Source organism: Ipomoea triloba, chromosome 11, assembly GCF_003576645.1.
Source record: "Ipomoea triloba cultivar NCNSP0323 chromosome 11, ASM357664v1".
In the NCBI taxonomy this organism is placed as follows: Eukaryota; Viridiplantae; Streptophyta; class Magnoliopsida; order Solanales; family Convolvulaceae; genus Ipomoea; species Ipomoea triloba.
This window is the reverse complement of record NC_044926.1, coordinates 13,620,979-13,642,209: the sequence shown is the minus strand read 5'-3', so window position 1 is coordinate 13,642,209 and position 21,231 is coordinate 13,620,979.

The window sequence follows — 21,231 nt, the reverse complement described above, 5'->3', positions numbered from 1 at the left end:
CCCTTTTGATCAACTGATTGCACAAGCAGCAGATATGGAGGCTGAGGAGATGTTCGCGTTGAACTGGTTAAACCTCACAGAACTCCCAGCCAGTAAACTTCTTGACCTTGCCCATGAGATGCACGTAACCAGGAGAAATCTTGGTCGATTTGACAAGGGAAAGGGCATAGCTGTTGATGCGCAAGAAGCTGAAGCCGAGCCTGTAGTGGATCCTGAATTAGAAGCTCAATTTCAAGAAGATATCAGGCTCGCCACTGCATTATCCTTGGGACATCAAGTAGAGGATACGAGAGGTCCAAGAGAGAGCTCTGGGATTGCTCGAGATGATTCTGAGAACCCAATACCAACAGCCGCAATCCCCTTGTCCCAAGTAAATTTCTCTGCTCTGGACGAACAGGTAGCAGCTTCGAGAGGTGAATCCGAGACCTCTAAAGCACTTGAGGTGGCTCCTAACACTGTTCTTCTTTTGCCACCACCTGAGTCCACACCCTCGAATGACACCGATGAAGCACAGACAATTCGAGAGGGTGAAATACCGTTGCTCCAACTCCCAGGTTTTCCCATCGATACGAAAAGAGAAAGGTGGAGTGCACCAGCTGCTCCTGAAACCATAGTGATTCCTAACTCACCTGAGCAAGCTGAGGTGCAATCTGATGAGCAACGAGAGCAAAATGTCCAAAGTCCTGCTGATTCGAGAGGTACTGAGGAAGACGAAGCAACCATCGAAGGTGGAAACAGGGAAGCACCCGTCAACACTTCGTCTCCAACCTCACCAGCAGATGACCAAGTTCCCAGCACTAGTTCGAGAGATCACGCTGAGGGGGAACTTCTATTGGATGGAAACCAGGAAGCGTCCAATACCGAAGATCCCTCCCTGGCTGATCCAATCTCAACAGTCGCTGAAGCTGAGGCTCCAGGTTCGAAAGGTGAAGAGCAAGAAGTGATCCATCCCTCAGGTGGAAACCGGGAAGCGCCTGACATGGAGCTACCTTCGCGCTCTGAACCCAGTGTCCCTGCGACCCCTCAGACACTCAATCGAGAGGTGGACTCGCAACTGCAAGTCATGGGTGGAAATCTGGAAGCACCCAAGTCCCCTCCGATAAAAGATGGCTCAGCTCGAGAGGATACTCGCTGTTGTCCGCAATGCTGCAATGCCTGCTGCTGGCACAAGTGAATCCCAAGGCCGTCATACAGAACTTCTCGATCAAGTAGTATGGGCTGAGGATGCAGCACAACGGGCTGCAAATGAGGTTGTCGTAGCTCGATCAGAGGCTGAAGGTGCAAGAGCTGAATTAGCTGAGTTACGAGCAGAACTTAGAGCCTATCAAAACTCTAGTGAACTTCGACAGGACGTGATGAAAGCACTACTCGATGATCTGTCGAACCAAGTGCCTGCCCAACTTCAAGCACTCTTCGAAGGCTTGTCCACCCTCCTTTCCCGCACAGATGATGCCACCAAGGGGGAAAATACTCAGGAAAGGACATCAACAACCAGCAAGAAGAAAAGGGCAGCAAGTGAACCAGCTGGACCTCCTCCAAAAGTCCCAAAGACAATAAGCAAGGCAGTGGAGGAAGCCAAGAGGAAGGAGGATCTAAGGGTTCAGCGCACAAAAGAATTAGAGAAGCGAAGAGAAGAAGACAAAGAAAGAAAAAGGAAAAGGCAAGAACAACAAACAGAGAAAGAAAGAAAAGATGAACAAAAGATGATCGCCTTCAAGTTCGGAAATAGAGAAGACACCGAGCAAAGTCTCGTCCATCAGATCTTCAATCTGGTGAAGTATGTTGGAATGTCTCTTCACAGCAACATGTCTCCAGAAGAATGTATCTACTGGTGGAAGAATGAAGTAATTGAAGGTGAGTTTGTTGGGGAGGCTTTCAGAAACTACCTATTCTTCCATGTCACAGATGACTATCTAAGTTTGGTAGACACAAAAAACCCCATCAAGACACGAGAAGCAATCAACAAGAAGATTCTAGCAAACAAGAAGTAAGCTCTCGTAGTCCATAACTCTTTCTTGATCATCTCTGATTGTTCTTGATCTCTTTTGCCTTCTTCTATTTTATCTTTTCTGCTAAAGTCTTGTAAAACATTCCCGTTATGTTAATATATATATATCTTTTGCTGGGGTGTTGCGTGAGTTCTTACTTCATGGTTTAGCAGATTAGCTCGCTTGTCAAACTTACCGTATGCGCTGAAAATAAAATCAATGATTTTTTTTTTTGCTAATCAGGCATACAAGTAAGTATAAGTGTTGGCATCATCAAAAAGGGGAAAATTGTTAGGAACATATTGTAATAGGTTTTGATGATACCAAATGTAATCTATAATCCCCTAAGTCTCGAAAGATAGAAATTATATGTAAGTTCGACAAGTAAACTAAGAGCGAAAATACAACCGGGTAACTTGAGCTCAACTCGGAAAATATTTAAGCTTAAGGTAAACTTGTGTGAACATCTTAGAAAGTCTCGTGTTGTAATCCTATAGATAGATCAAAAGAAGGCACGGGACAACACTGGAGTAATAAGGGTCTGCGAGACATCAACTAAGTCTCGAGACACAAACAGAGTCCGAGAGATAGAATCTCTCGATACAACAACCCAGTTCGAGACTTCAGCAGAAGTTCGAGAGATAGATCTCTCGATACATGGGGATCAAGACATCAAACAATCGAGACATCAATCTTGGTCTCGATAAACTGACATTTCTCCAAAAGGCTGAATGACGGTCAGGAAGCATGAATAAAGTTTGGAGAAGAAGAATATCATGGAGATAAAATATTAATGAGGTGCCAGAAGTGGATGCCACATCAGAATTCCACAACAAACGGATAGAAGGTGCACTAATCCAAAGTCAGTCTTATTCCCTAAAACGAGGATCAATGGGAATTTAAAAAGAGTAACTTTTACCAAAAGTAGCAAGTGGAGCATGGACTCAAGAAAGTGGATTATGGAATATCCACTACCAAACAAAAGGTTCAAGTTACAAGACTACCACTCCATGAAAAATGCTGAAAGGATGCAAGTCCCATACACAGCATGGGAGACAAATTTCAAACGGAATAATTTTCCCTCCAACGGAATTATTCCTTAACTCTCATATAAAAAGGACGTGAAGACACAAGTTCAAATACAGGGGGAAGTTTCGTAAGAGGTTGGTTCATTCGAAAATCTTAAGAGGTGTCTGCTTAGAACATTCAAAAGTNCAAGTGCTCAACTTGGAATATCATCCTGATATTCAAAACAGCGAGAAAAACACATCTTAGTGTTTGAGAGAGTTACAAAGCTTAAACTGCTATACATCTAGAAGGTGACCGAAGCTGCCCTACATCGACGTTGATACAACGATAGCTTCTGGTCAGATTGGAGCTTGTTACACTCAATTGTGACAACCAAAGGTCCTTGCTTTGGATTAAGCAAGAAGAGGCGGAGTAACCTGGCAGCTGTCTAGTGAAGATCCTGAGGCTTGAGGCAGGCTTGGTGATCAAAGCTCAAGTGCTCGATAGGTGGAGTAACAAGAAGCGGGGCGAAAAACCTGAGGCTTGAGGCGGGCTTCGTGATCAAAGCTCAAGCGCTCGATATTGTACTAAAAAGGGAAGTTTTAGTGCAATCCTTCCAGGGAGTTTCTGGAAGAAGAGTGGATGTAGGCGGGTTGGCCGAACCACTTAAAAATCTCTCTCGCATTTACTTTCTGCTTTTATCTCTCGCTATCTAACTCTCGAACTGCACTGCATATAACCGCACCTCTTGAACTAACTCAAACTCGTGCTAACTAAAAGGGGATAACCTTTCCGCTGCGCATAAAACTTTGTCTTCATCTTGTGAGGTATCGGACCTAAACATCCTAAGTCCAATACACACGAGAAGTCGAAAAAGATTTGCAAAATCTTATACAAGTCTATTCACCCCCCACCCCCTCTAGACTTGTACCCCATCCCCTTGGGACCAACAAGCACAGCAACCCTACTAACAAATGGAAACACATTCTCGTCAAAGTATACATGTCTGCAGATATAAATCTTATTAGTCGTTAAGTCCATGCATCTGTACCCCCTAAAAGACTCAGGATAACCTAAGAAGACACAAGGAGATGACCGATACGACATTTTGTGACGATTATAAGGACGCAAGTGAGGATAACAAAGACAACCAAACACACGAAGAAAAGAGTATGAGGGAGAAGATTTATGTAACAATAAATGAGGACTGGAATTCTGCAAAACACTAGATGGCATTCTATTAATCAAGTAAACAGCAGTGTCAAAAGCAAAGTCCCAAAAACGAGATGGAACAGACGCACGAGCCATAAGAGTAAGACCAGTTTCGACAATATGCATGTGCTTCCTCTCAACACGACCATTCTGTTCATGAGTGTAGGCACAGGATTGTCTATGATTAATCCCTAACTGAAGAAGAACAGTATGTAACTTTTTGTATTCAGCTCCTAAGTCAGACTGAATAGCCTTAATTTTGCGATTAAATGACCGTTCAACTAAGGCACGAAACTTGTCAAAAATGGCATACAAGTCAGACTTCAATTTCATAGGATAATACCACGTGTAACGAGAATGGTCATCAACAAAAAGAACAAAATAACGATAACCAGAAGAAGACAAAACAGGAGCAGGTCCCCAAATATCAGTATAAATCAAATCAAGAATATTCGAACTAACAGAGTCTACACGTGGCAAAGGGAAACGAGCAGACTTGCCCAATTGACACGCAGAACACAAAGAAGAAGTACAACGATTATTGCGACTAGAACCACTAACAGAACAAAAAGGAAGAATACGATCTAAGACTCGTTGATGAGGATGTCCCAAACGATCATGCCATACGGAAGAGGAAGCACGGGACGAGATAAATGCACGGGGACTGTTTTTCGGAATGGGCAGCGTGTAGAGACCACCGCAACTATTGCCGCGAAGAAGAATTGCCTTGGTTGCTATATCCTTCACAACAAAAAAGGATGGATGAAACTCAAAAAGGACTTTATTATCTTTTGCAAAGCGTTGCACAGATAAAAGAGAGGAAGACAAACCAGGAACATGTAAAATATCAGACATCCTAAATATTTTAGACGGGGTAGAAAAAGAAGCATGACCAGTATGACTAATAAGCAAACCTGTACCATCACCAACTCGAAGAGCATCACCACCAGTGTACTTTTCAGATGTAGAGAGCGCAGCAATATCAGGGGTCGCGTGATTTGTCGCCCCAGTGTCTGGAATCCAAAGATGCGAGTCAGACACAAGATTCGGCGCATCCTCAGCATATGTTAAATGAGCTTGGAGTCCACGGCCAATTAAAGAAAAACAAGCTGGTGCAAGATGTCCATAATTGCCACATAATTGGCATTGAGGCTGCCAATTACCACCACGTCGCCCACGTGACCTGCCACCGCCATGCGAGCCACGTCCACGCTGCACACCACCGCCCTACTGCTGCTGCTGGTCGGCGAAAACAGCACCACCACGTGACTGATTCCCACCGCGGTGATTCGATCCGCCACGCCAAGACCGCGACCGACCTCCACTACCATGCTGGCCAACAAAAGCCGCAGCTGCAGGGGCTGGAACACTGCCATAGCTATCACCGGTAGCGAACTCATGCGAGCCAAGGAGATCGGCGAGTTCGGGAAGACGCACCGGCTGACCTCGAACATTCAAAGAGGCTACGACAAAGTGATATTCTGGACGTAAACCTCTGAAAATATACATATTCTGATCCTCCAAAGGAACCGCACGGCCAGCAAGAGCTAGATCTTCCACCATAACTTGCGCACGAGCAATGTAGTCGACGGCGGAGGCATCACCTTGGTGTATTGTTTGCAGCTGTCCAAGAATATGCATAATCCGAGCTTGACTGGAAGAAGCGAGAGCCTGCTCAAGCGCCAACCAGAGATCACGCGACGTAGTGCAACCAATTGCGAGGTACATAACTTCCGACGAAAGTGAAGAGATTAACATGGTAAGGACCGCCTGATCTTGGCGCACCCATGGAGCATGCAGCGGGTTGGGTAGAGCAGCAGCAGCGGAGGAGCCTTCAGAAACGGGAAGAAAACGATTAGGGCAAGAGTTCGTGCCATCAACGAAACCCATGAGGTCGTGCCCACGAAGAAACGGAATAACCTGCGTCCTCCAAAACAAGAAATTCTTGTTCGTTAGCTTAATGCTAACATAGTGATGCGCAGCACACAGAGAAGCGGCTGCTGAAGAAATAGCTGCATCAGAGCCGTCAGCCATTGGAAAATAAACCTAGGCTAGCTGATACCAGATGAGAACTGAATATTGTATTGATTCAATTGAACAATTACAATGATGAGGAATAGGAGATATATATACAAGGGGAGTCTCAGGTAGAGTAGGATAGCTAGTCCTAACGTGACTCAAACTCAGAGAGTCCTAATAGACAGATTGTGTAACACCCCCATTTTTCAATACTAATTTAGACCAAATTTTGCTTAGTTTTTTTTTCTTTCTTAATAATTCACTAAGATCATTGCGGAAGCTTTACAAACTTAATTGAATAGGGATGCTACCGCCACACCTAATCCTTACTTGATTAGATGCAAGGCTAACCTTAAACAATACCAAAAATAAAATTTCTTAATTCACAAGTCTTTCTAAAAGTAAAAATAATAATAATCTGCTATTACATCAATTTCTTCTTAAGCCTTGATAGTCCTCAAAATCTCGGTCTACCACACTCTCACAGCAAACCATGTCAAACATCACCTGCTACTCAAACAGGGATTTCAAAACACAACAAGAAAGTAAGGGGTTAGCAACACTTGCTAAGTAAGGGACTGCTTGCCCCGAAAAATAATTTGTTTAGAAAAATAAATTTACTTCACTTTACCCCTTCTTTCAAAACTCAGTTGCACTGCACTTTTGATTCAGAAAAACATGTTATAGATATTCATATCAAAAAGCATATGGAACTTCTCACAATATTATCACTTATAAAATTTCCTTAAAAACTTTATTTTGTGCCATACTTGCACACCACAAAATACATATGGAAGCACATCATACATAAATGGGACAGGGTCCTTTATACTTAGGCCCTAGTGAACAGCTCCACGCTGAACACTCCACAAAATTCCCATGCCAATGGAAACAGGACTCTAACCTTAAGTGTGCACACCCCCATGTGAGGATTCCAAGCCTCACCGGGAAGTTACTAGCCCTAGTATTCGGGGAATTTTCCTACCGAATACTCCTCAAAACAGGGTACGTAGACCCTAGTGGTAGGCATAACCTAACCACTCCTCAAATCAACAGGACAATAAATGCCCTAGTATCCGGGGATTGTTCCTACCGAATACTCCTCAAACAGGGTATGAACCCTAGTGGTAGGATTATCCTAACCACTCCTCAACAGGGCATAGCCCTAGTATCCAGCATACAACTGAATACTCCATAATATCAAATAACTCAATTTATCATACTCAAAGATTCACAAATTCAACATGGCTTCCATAGTTTGAAAATATTTTACTTGGCATAAAATTTGCTCATAGGCATCATAACAATTTTTGTAAAATAAATCATACTTGAACTTTAAATCAATCCCACAAAAAGGGTATACCAATATACAATTTCTTATTCTGAAATTTTCCTTTGAAAATTCATTTCTCAACTAAATAGAATAAATTCCACATTATAGCCAATTATACAAATTGACACTAATATACTTTTACGCAACAATGAATCCAATATATACACAACGTAAATAGAGAATACACATTTCACAAATACTAAATAATTAAATCCTTAACTATATATATACTCATACTATAAGTACACCAAAATGTTTATATTCCAATTATTATTATATTTATTATTATCTACACATTCGTATAACCACAATTTCATACTAACAATTTAAAATCAACAATTTCTTTCATTACTATGTATCTATAACAAAATTTTTATAGATCACGAATACATAATTAGAAATTTTAATATTAATACCTATACATACAACTAATAATCTATAAATGTATATACGGCCACCATACATATACAAATAAATAGATACATAAATACATAGAAAATGCTACATTTAAAATATACGGTGCATACAAGTATTTATATAATTACATTTTTGCAATAAATACCATATATATATATATAAATACATAAATACGGTACAATAGCCATATACATATACTTTTAAAATATGCATACATATATATATACTTACTACACTTACGGTATAGTACATACATATAAATACATTTATTTATACGGCCCTATAATAGAATTAATTAGGTACATACGTATATCGCACATAAACATATAATATACATAGATGATGATTTAACATATAAATACATTTCTCTACACAATTAAAACTAAAGTACTTAACCATTTTATACCTAACCCATACGAAAATCAAGATATACATATATATTCGTAAATACCAAGATTAGACATATTATACTTTATTATAAATATACTTACCGCATACTATAATATATAAAAGATAATATTTATTTATTTCTTTATATATACACATACGTGCGTACATTATAAAAGAAAATAATAATAAATTTCTTTTTAATGATATAGGCTCATACGTACATATTCCATTATATATAATATATATTTATACTTTAAAAGAGATATATATCATACGTACATGTTTTTTTTTGTTTATATATATATTTTATAAAATAAATATTTTATAAGATAACCTCATACATCTCCATAACCAATTCCTTAGAACAATTTTTATAAAACATGCTATACATGTCTTGATATCAAAATAGGGATTTTCACAAATTCAACCATCAAAACATACTTTATCCTTTTACTAGGATATATACAAAAATCATTTTAATTTAAGGGCAAGCAAGAGAGAAAACAATCCACTTACTTGGCAGGCTTAGTTCTTCCAATATTTCTCTTAAACCTTCAAAGGTTCAATGCCCCCTCCACTATCACCCATCATCCAATCAATAAACATAAGAACACAAATAAGCTCATAAGATCATGAAACCTATTTCTCTTTCTACCCAATAAAATATAAATAAAATAGGATAAAACTTACTAGGCTGGGAGAATAATAATCCACTCTTGAAAGAACATGAGAAGAAGGAAGGAATTTTATTTTTTTTTAATGGGGGAGAACGGCAATGTAAAGAAGAAGAAGAAGTAGAAGAAGACAACAATTTTTTCTTTCTTTCTTGAAGAAATAATCGGCCAAGGGAGGGAGAAAGATTACTAAAATAATCACTCCACTTGAATGAAAATAAATGGGTAGAAATCATATGATTTGGAACTCCCAATTAGTGATAGTAACTCCCAATTAGTAATAGTAACTCCCAATTAGTATTTGATAAATTTTTATTGAAAGGATCATCATTGATTCTTCTAGATAGTACCAAATATCCATAGGATATATATTACATACATATCTAACATATATATATACATAGCCGTTAGTATACATTATACATATATATATTATAGTCAAATCATAACTATATGATCCAAAATAAACATATCATTATATTTAATGTATAGAGAAAGTTGAGTACATATATACTTATGTGTACGTACATACCATCTAGACTAATATATATACATATACTAACAAATATATATATACTATATCATACGTACATACACATATAACATATATAATAAAATATGATTTGTACATATATCTCTTACATCAAAATATAATTACAATATAAAATAATATTATTATAAAAGTGTACTAGTTAGTATAAGGATTTATTGGTCCAAATGAACATGGCTCATGACTCAATGAATATGACCATAGGAGTGGGCTTCGATGAATATGGTTTAAGGACTAAATGAACATTGAGGAGGAAATAGGAATAACTTTGGAAATTCAAATAAGTAAAATTGGGAGCAGAAATTTTTCGGGTGTCACAATAGGCTTGGAATCCTCACTTGGGGGTGTGCACACTTAAGGTTAGAGTCTTGTTTCCATTGGCATGGGAATTTTGTGGAGTGTTCAGCGTGGAGCTGTTCACTAGGGCCTAAGTATAAAGGACCCTGTCCCATTTATGTATGATGTGCTTCCATATGTATTTTGTGGTGTGCAAGTATGGCACAAAATAAAGTTTTTAAGGAAATTTTATAAGTGATAATATTGTGAGAAGTTCCATATGCTTTTTGATATGAATATCTATAACATGTTTTTCTGAATCAAAAGTGCAGTGCAACTGAGTTTTGAAAGAAGGGGTAAAGTGAAGTAAATTTATTTTTCTAAAAAAATTATTTTTCGGGGCAAGCAGTCCCTTTCTTAGCAAGTGTTGCTAACCCCTTACTTTCTTGTTGTGTTTTGAAATCCCTATTTGAGTAGCAGGTGATGTTTGACATGGTTTGCTGTGAGAGTACGGTAGACCGAGATTCTGAGGACTATCAAGGTTTAAGAAGAAATTGATGTAATAGCGGATTATTATTATTTTTACTTTTAGAAAGACTTGTGAATTAAGAAATTTTATTTTGGTATTGTTTAAGGTTAGCCTTGCATCTAATCAAGTAAGGATTAGGTGTGGCGGTAGCATCCCTATTCAATTAAGTTTGTAAAGCTTCCGCAATGATCTTAGTGAATTATTAAGAAAGAAAAAAAAAACTAAGCAAAATTTGGTCTAAATTAGTATAAAACAATGGGGGTGTTACAGATTGTGTTTCACACTTTCACAGTTTTACTTACCAGAATACTGGATGCTCAGATTGCCAAGCCAACAGTCCAAGGGGCAAGTACATTAAAGTAGCTTAAGATTCCACCATAAAATCCATAATCAAAGCATTAACAGACATAAATTACAAATTAAAGTATATTACAAATTAAAGCATTAAGAGACATATAACTAGTTGCAATAACTCAAACACTAAATCATCTTATTAATAAGATGGCACATACCATCAACACGGCTAAAGCAAGCCAATAGCATAAGACAAATGAAAAGCACAAAACTTATTTCTATACCATAAGACAAATGAACTAAGTCAACTAACACAATTAAAGCACAAAAGGGAACACATAATACAAGTAAAATTTTAGAAGCATACTTACCGCAAGTCCCAAAACTTTAAGCACTTTGACTAACAGTGATGATGACATTTTCACTCTAAGGGCTACTGCAAATTTAGTAAATTTAGTGTTATATACTTATATATTCACAATAATAAGCTTAATCACATATTCACAAAATAAAACATATGAATCACTACAACACAAAATCGAAAATATAAAAGAAATAAAACTAGGGTTTGAGAGTTACTTTGTTTCCCCAAATATTCCCTGAAGAACGGGTTTCAAGACTCACAATAGTTCACCACCAAGCTCGCTAAGGGCTAGGGCTTTCACCGTCCACCATCCACCGGTCACCCACTCACCGGAGAGAATAAAGAGATAACAGAGTGGGCTAGGGCTTCCACCATCCATCGGTCACTGACTCACCGTAGAGAATAAAGAGATAACAGTACGGCTAGGGCTTCCACCGGTCACCGTTGTCTCGTTCAAACAGAGAGTGAGAGAGAGAACTTTGAGAGAATCAGAGGAGGAACTGAGGTCGTGAGGTGAGGACTAAGGAGTGAGGAAGTAGAGAAGAGATTAACGAGAGAATCAGAGAATAGAGAAGAGCGATCTCAACGAAGTCGAGAGCATCAGAACAGAGAAGAGACTGCACAGCTGCGCTCAAAGGGTCAAATGTGGAGAATAGCTAGAACATTGGTAAGTATGTATATATATAAACAACAAAAACGATGTCGTATTGTAGCAGCCAAACCCTAACCCTAAAAACTTTCGGATATTCGCACGGGTCGGTTCTCCAAATACCCTACCCTATCCGAATATATATAAGCCGAGAAATAACGCGGAGCGGTTCGGATCTCGCATTCGGTTTCGGATTGGGTCGGTTCTCTCTTCTTCGGCTGGCGGGTCTGGCGGGTGGGTCGGGTTTCTCGGATCTTGCACAGCCCTAGAAAGAAGGAAAGAAGCCACTGGGTGGCAAAAATTGACAAATGGACTAGTGTTTCCATGACCAACATACACAACATGTATGTATATACTAGTTTTTTCATGCGCGTTGCGCGAATAGGATAATGCTCAATATTTATTTTTAAATAAGTATTTCAAAGTATATCAATACAAGATTATATAGGAGATGTTCATGCATATGCAATTGAATGATGAATTTGTTTATTTAAATCGGTAATTCAAAGTATATGAATGCAAGATAATATATGAGAGATTGATTATAATTGTCACTAAAATAAATGTTTGAAATTTTGTAAAAACGATAGTCAAAATACTTAATCTAAAAACGATATCATAAATAAATACTACTTTTGGTAATAAAAATTACACATTTTAAATCATATTAATAAAGAAATACGATTTACCTTTAAAGTGAACAACTGTGATGTAGTCAAAAAAATATTACGGGGTAGTTTCTCGTTTCAATTTATTGAATTATTTGAATGTCTTCTTTGTCAACAAATCCTCACTAAGTAGTTGATATGATTGGTTTCAAATTATTTTTAAATTTTTTTCTATGTTATTAATAGAATACTTGGTAAATAAATATATAATATTATTGTGTATTATAAAATTGATACAGAATATTTAATTACAAGATAGTGGAAAACGAAAATAATGAATAATGTAGTGAATATAATTAATTAATGAATTTGAAGGTAATGAATTTTTGCATTGTAGAAAATAAAGACAATATAAGTAATGAAGTTATATCTCTTTTTTAATTTTTTTTTGATAATGAATAATTTTTATTATAGAAAATAATAAAGACTACATAACTAATGAAATTATATTTCTTTTTTAATTTTTTGATAATGAATAATTTTTGTTATAGACAATAAAGACAATATAACTAATTAAATTATATATCTTTTTTTTTTAAATCTTTTTTGATAATGAATATTTTTTTTTTGAATAAAGGCGTTGTAAACATCTAAATTAAAGAAATGCATAATTTATTTAATTTAATAAGACTATAAGAGTAATAGAATGAGAACTTATTTGAATATTTTTTTTTATAATGAATATTTTGTTTATTTTTATTTTTAATTTGCATATGTTGCTTGTTATTTTTATTTAGGTTAGGACACATAACTTGCCACGTTGGAATTTACCATTTTATGGCAAATTATATCATGGACCATGGTCCACTTTGCACCATGGACCATGGTTCATTAATATAATACTGATTTTTCACGTGCGTTGCGCGAATATGATAATGCTCAATGTTTATTTTTAAAATAAGTACTTCAAATTATATCAATACAAGATTATATAAGAGATATTCATGCATATGTAATTAAATATTGAATTTGTTTATTTAAATCGGTAATTCAAAGTATATGAATGCAAGATAATATATAAGAGGTTGATTATAATTGTCACTAAAATAAATGTTTTCAATTTTGTTAAAACGTTAATCTAAATATGATAGTATAAATAAATACTACTTTTGGTAATAAAAATGTATACATTTTAAATCATATTAATAAAACACTACGAATCTACGATTTACCTTTAAAGTGAACAACTGTGATATAGTTCAAAAAATATTATAGGGTAGTTTCCCGCTTCAATTTATTGAGTTATTTGAATGTCTTGTTTGTCAACAAATCCTCCCCAAGTAGTTAATATAATTGACTTCAAATAATTTTTAATTTTTTTTGTATGTTATTAATAGAATACTTGGAAAATAAATATATAACATTATTTTGTATTATAACTTTGATACGGGGTATTTAATTACAACATAGTGTAAAAAGAAGACAATGAATAATGTAGTGAATAATATTAATTAATAAATTTGAAGGTAAAGAATCTTTGCATGGTAAAAAATAAAGACAACATAACTAATGAAATTATATCTCTTTTTTAATTTTTTGATAATGAATAATTTTTATTGTAGAAAATAAAGACAATATAAATAATGAAATTATATCTCTTTTTAATTTTTTTAATAATTAATTTTTATTTTAGAAAATAAAGTCGATATAACTAATGAAATTATATCTCTTTTTTAATCTTTTGATAATGAATAAATTTTTTTTTTGAATAAATGCATTGTAAATATCGAAATCTAAATTAAAGAAATGCATATGTATTTATTTTTTGTTGTAGCTATTAATTTATCTAATAATTTAATAAGAGTAATAGAGTAGGGGTACTTACTTTTCAATAATATACTATAACATATTCGTAGTATATATTTAACAATCATGTAAACTATGATTAGGATGAGGTTCGAACCTAAGACCTTTTTATAGAAATTAATGGGTAAGTTAAAAGTTAACGGAATATTTCATTATTAAAGATTATACTAACGGAATGTGAGGTTATTTAAGGGAAGAAAATAATATAATAGAGGGTAAAGAAGGAAAATCATAAAAAAATTACTAAAATCAAAATAATATAAACCATTCATTTAAGTAAAAATTACTACCAACATTTTTTTTCTCCCATTAGAGTCCTAACTTTATTGACTCTTATTAAGATTGTAGACTATAAATTCATTAAAAGTATTATTGCTCACGATTCATTATTATAATACTACTGATTCATTATAACAATATTGTAGGTTCATTAAGATAATAAGATGATATCAATTTGTATATTATCATTTAGACATATTATTCTTTATTTTTTTATAAATAAATTCAATATTACAAAATATATTATTTATTATCTCATTGAGATCTTTTAAATGATGCTCATATTAATATTTTTTGAATCTTAGTTGTTAATTGATGGGCATACAATATTGATGAAATGAACTTTCTACATTGTGAAAATGAACCTTCAATATTATCTTAATGAAACTATTTTAGATTTATCAATATTATGATGTAGTTGCATTGTTATTGTAAAGATGAACATTCAATACTGTAAAAACGAACCATCACTATTGTGAAAATGAACATGTAATGTTCCATTAATGAATCTATTTAAGATCTATCATTATAATTTAGTTGCATTACAATTGTGAAAATGAACATGTAATATTTTGAAAATGAACTTGTGGCATTGCGAAAATAAACCTGATGTGCTTGCTTAATAAACTTATTTAATATTTATCAGTATAATGATATATTTACATTAGTATTGTAAAAATGAACCCACGATATTTCGAAAATGAACTAGTAATATTTTGAAAATGACTTAATGTAAATGTATGTTAATTTAAAATATTAAAATAAAAATATTAATATGGATGCCATTTAAAAATCTTAATTAAATCTTTTCAAAGATATATTTTTTGGATATTAATTTTATTTGTATGAAAAGATAACAGACAAATAAACTTACAGTAAAAAAAAAAAAGAAAAAAAAAAGAATTTAATTTGGTCGACTTTGACCATGATGCATGGTATAACAATTTCTGGTTTATACATATGGTAATCGGCTATTAGTTCAAGATGCACCAAAATGATAAATGGGATAAAAGGTCATATAGGCCTTTCAATTATATACCAAAGTGTAATTAAATCATTGAACTAAAAAAAGAACTTCAATTAGACCCTTAAACTTGTTAAATTTGTGCAACTAAGCTATTTGATCTATAATAGCATGTTACTCATAAGTCACATAACATGCAAGATGCCACGTAAATTAATATTTTTTTTTTAAATTACTCTGTAGTTTTTTTTTTTAAATTAAAAAACATAGAAAAGTAGACAATAATCTGCCATGGCAACGATGAAGAAGCTTGACGGAGAAGCCTACTAGCAAATTTATGAATAGGATTTCACGTAAGATGCCATGCAAGTAAAGTTGACCAGTTATCTTTTGAAACCTATTAAATAGGTTACTTGCACAATTTTAACAATTTTAAGGGTCTAATTTTAGCCAAGGACCTTGTGGTCCAGTGGCATCAAACCCTTCTCTTTATACGGGAGGTAGTGGGTTTAGGCCTCAGTGGAGGCAATACTGACTCTTGTGCTTCAATAACTTGAGAAAGTAGTTATGAACAGATATTGCATTGTAATAGAGTTAGTAGTATTCAAAAAAAAAATTTTAAAAACTCAATGGTTTAATTACACTTTAACCCTTATCCAATGATAAATTGATGTGTTTAGTTACGACTCTTTAAATTTTAAGATCCTAATTACTTTTTCTTGGGAGTTTATTTTGTTGCAATACATGTTTGATTGCAGGCATATTATAGCTCCTAACCAGTGATCTTGCATATAATATGGTTAACGTAGAATAAGCATGAAGATATAAGTACAGAGCGTAGAAAACAAGTGATCATTTTTCATTCATCCATTCTAATTACAAAGGGGAATACATCATATATATATATATTATATAGAGGGTAGGGTTCTAGTGAGATCATTTGTTTAGATAAGATCGTGAGATCAGATCTTGTGCATCCATGTAATATTTTTTAGTGATCTAGATTGATTAATACACACATACACTTCGTTCGCACACATTTAATCACCGTTCGCACACACTTCAACTTGAAATCTTAATCAATCTAATCTAGACCATTAAAAAATTTTAAGATTAAATCTTGTACATCAATCACCGTTCGCACACATTTAATTACCGTTCGCACACATTTAATCACCGTCCGCACACACTTAATCACCGTTCACACACACTTCAACTTAGCATCTTAAATCAATCTAGACCACTAAATTACTAAATGGATGCACAAGATCTCATCTCACGATCTTACCTAAACAAGTGATCTCATATGATCCTAACACACACTCTCTCTCTATATATATATATATATAGAGTTGTATTCAGGTTAGGACTATTAGATTATAGAGGATTCATAGGACTCACATTAGCCAGTGATCTTATAAAATTAATGGCTAGATTTAGGTCCTTTTTTATTTAATAGTTTGGTTAAATTAGGATATATTTCGCACAGAATATTAGGTCGAGGGTAGTTTTGTCTTTTGCATTGTTTTAAATTTGGTACAGCAGATCTTTCGGATTCCAAAAAGGAGAATCGACGCTTCGGTTTGGGGAATATTTTCATTGGTTGAGTTTGGCGGTTTGGCGACGTACGGTAGCATCTTCTCCGAGGTTGAGCGCGAAGTTTCTCCGGCGCGGCGATGGCAGGGAGCAATGGTTCTCGTCTTCGTTTGGAGAGGTCGGCTAGGGCGGCTGGTCGAGGTAGGTTTCTGTTTCTTTAAAAAATATTCTCTTTGTTGCTAGGGTTGTGGTTTTGGTTCGTCGGCATTTTTTTTTCCGGCGGCATCAGCGTGTGTTGTGGCTTGGGTTGGGATGGGAGGGTTGTAGTGTAGCTTGATTTGGGATACTAAATTATCAAAGCTGGTTATGGGATTAAGAAGGTGAGCAAGATTCCATGATTGGTGAGTGAGAGAAGGATTTACGTGCACACGAATGCTGCTGGCTCTGCAAACGAGGCTGCTTCGATTCGTCCTTGGAGTGTTGAAGGCGGCGAAGCAGTGAGACAGAGAAGAAACTTCTCTTACAGTTATCAACACTGTTATGCTGTTTCCTCTATGCAGATGGCATTACCCTCGTTCGCGCTACACGATGTTTGTGCCAGGAATCTCGTCGGCCAGGTTTTTTGGGAGAAGAAGCTCGGCTGATGGGAGGGTAGANGGGGGGGGGGGGGGGGGGGGGGGGCGGTTGTTTCCGTGCTGGTTTGTTTTTTTTTTTAAATTTTGTTCCTAGGTGTTTTTCATTGAATTTGATATTTTATTAATTATGTTTGTTGTGTTTTTCAATCGCTATATGTACGTATTTGATTATTGCTTGTTTTAGTTTATGTTTTATTCGTTGGATTAGAACAAAAAATAAAACAAAAAAAACAATCACAGATTAATATTTTTTTTGGGTTCATTTACTTTGGTCATATTTTACGGTGGGTTGGTCGTATTTTATTTGGGTTTACGGTGAGTTTATTGTTTGCACAGTATGTGATTTTAATTGTGAGTTTATTGGTCGTAATTATGTTTGTTGTGTTTTCCAATCGCTATATATACGTATTTGATTATAGTTTTTTTTTTAGTTTATGTTTTATTAGTTGGATTACAACAAAACATAAAACAAAACAAAAAACAAAAAAACAATCGCCACTTAATATATTTTTTTTTTGGTTCATTTACTTTGGTGCCAAGTGGAATGCATTTATATGCCTATGTGTCATTATTTGTGTGCCACTGCAGTTAGTTTTACGGTATGTTGGTCGCATTTTATTTTGGGTTTATGGTGAGTTTTGATTTTTTTTTAATAATATATTCTGACTTACGGTTTGTTTTATTTTTAAAATAGATTTTCATTTTTTAATGGAAGTGTTAGTTTAATTCTGTGCCATTGTTTTGTATATTTTGTGCCTCTCATTTGGTTTTATTATTTGCACAGTATGTGTTTTCTTTGTTAAGCAATCCAGGTTGTTTATTGTGTTGTTTTATTAATTATGTTTGTTGTGTTTTCCAATCGCTATATGTACGATTATAGTTTTTTGTAGTTTATGTTTTATTAGTTGGATTAGAACAAAACATAAAACAAAAAAAAAAAACAAAAAAAACAATCGCAACTTAATATTTTTTTTCCTTTCTTTACTTTGGTGCAAAGTAGTATGGATTTAGATGCCTATGTGTAATTATTTGTGTGCCACTGCAGTTAGTTTTACAGTGGGTTGCTCGCATTTTATTTGGGTTTATGGTGAGTTTTGATTTTTTTTAATAATACATTCTGACTTATGGTTTTTTTTTTTTTTTAAAATAGATTTTGATTTTTTTAATTTTACTTTTAAAATAGATTTTGATTGGAATAAACTGTTAATTACGTATTGTGAATGTTTTTCTTGTTTTTTTCTTTTTCATTTACAAAAACTCATGTTAATTGAAGTGTTAGTTTAATTGTGTGCCATTGTTTTGTATATTTTGTGCCTCTCATTTGGTTTTATTATTTGCACAGTAGGTGTTTTCTTTTTTCAAGTAATACAGGTTGGAATTAAATTGTTTATTGTGCTGTTTTATTAATTATGTTTGTTGTGTTTTCCAATCGCTATATGTACGTATTTGATTATAGTTTTTTTTAGTTCATGTTTTATTAGTTGGATTAGAACAAAACATTAAAAAAAAAAAAAAAAAAAAAACAATCGCAACTTAATATATATTTTTTTGGTTCATTTACTTTGTTGCCTAGTGGAATGGATTTATATGCCTATGTGTAATTATTTGTGTGCCACTGCAGTTAGTTTTACGGTGGGTTGGTCGCATTTTATTTGTGGGCCGAGATTTTGCTATTGGACCTTACAAGCAATGGAGTTTTGTTAATCTTGTAAGAATATTTCTCATCTGTGCCAATATATGCTTGATTTGAGTGCCCATTTGTGTTTTAAAAGTGTCTACACTTATTTATTACTTGTTATTAATATTAAGTTGTCATTACTTGTTCCCCTTTTCATTTTTGCCTATTTCATTTTGTTGCAGTTGTTCTTCCCTATCCTTGAGAAAGAACATTACTACTTGTTGTGCGCTGACTTTTAATCTGGACGTTTGGAAATTATTGATAATTCTCCCTCACCAGAGGCAATTGCGCTGAAATATGGTGACACTCCAGATAATGTGGTATGTGATTGTTTATGATTGCCTATACTATATTTTACCTCTGCTAGTAAAGAGGCTCAACATTGTTATGTTTACGTTTTGTTTAGAAACTGTTGCTGCATGAGTATTTTAAACGAGTGGGTGAGCCTTTCAAGGCTGGTTTGTGCATGAATTTGGCAACCAAAAGGATGCAGATGAAGTGGCGGGACCACAGTACAGGAACAAGATTGATTGTGGGGTCTACCTCATGAGGCACATGGAGAGTTATTACGGGGAAGGTGTAAACAGCTGGGTTTGCGGATTAACAAAGGGGATTTGCACTGCTGATGTTAACGCACACCGTACAAGCAATGTTGCTCGTGCACTTGCCTTTCAATCAAGGTCTTCCACTGGCATTTGATTGCCCTACGTCATTATGCCATGCTTGTTTTTGTGTTCTTTAGTTCATTGCACATGGGATTGCGGTCATGTTTAAAATACTGTTTGTTACATTTTGGTAATACTTTGGGCTTGCAACTACTACTGTTTTGGATATAGTTCGCTTTATGTTATGCCGTACGCATTATGGATATTACTAAATGTATCTTCACAGAAGTTATGCTATTCTTATTTACATTATGTTCTTGGCGCAACTGTAAATGGCACACCTAATTCATGGAACTGGCACACCTTATTATTCTGTTGGCCACCCAACTGCTTCTACTTCTACTCACATCTTGACTACGCACTGTGCCATATGGTTTAAATATCACGGGCACACCAATTTCTGTCACTACGCACAAATAGCGCAAACCACACTAATATTCTAGAATTAGGCAATCGATATTAACTGTTCCAACCCAAAAATACTCAAACATTGAATTGTGTTATAACCCCTATACTTTTGAATATTGCACACAATTAATAAGTAAAATTTAAATAAAGGCAAAAATTAAGTTTGTCAATCCAAGGATGCAAATAACAACATCAGTCATAACAATAAATAAATCAGTTCTTCTAAAATTAATAGATAAACTACTTTTCATCTACCACTGCAAGTCATAACTATCTTGCTATTCCTTTCCCTTCTTTAGATTCCCCTTTCAATTTCGGTTTAGATGGCAGTTACGGAGGTCATGTTTAAAATACTGTTTGTTACACTTTGGTTATACTTTGGGCATGCAACTACAACTTTTTTGGATATAGTTTGCTTTATGTTATGTCGTACGAATTATGGATACTAAATGTGTCTCCACAGTAGTTATGCTTTTCTTATTTATATTATGTACATGGCGCAATTGTAATTGGCACAACAAATTCATGACACTGGCACACCTTATTATTCTGTTGGCCACCCAACTGCTTCTACTTATAATCACATTTAGGCATCTGGTTTATACGTCATGGCACATGGTATTCTGTCATTGCGCACTCTGCCATATGGCTTAAATATCTCGGGCACACCATTTTCTGTCACTACTCACAAATAGCACAAAGCACACCAATATTCTAGAATTATGCACTCGATATTAACTAATCCACCCAAAAACTAGTTAAACATTGAATTGTGTTGTGGCCCCTATACTTTTGAATATTGCACACAATTAATAAGTAAAATTTTAATAAAGGCAAAACTAAACTTTGTCAATCCAAGGATGCAATTAACAACATCAGTCACAACAAT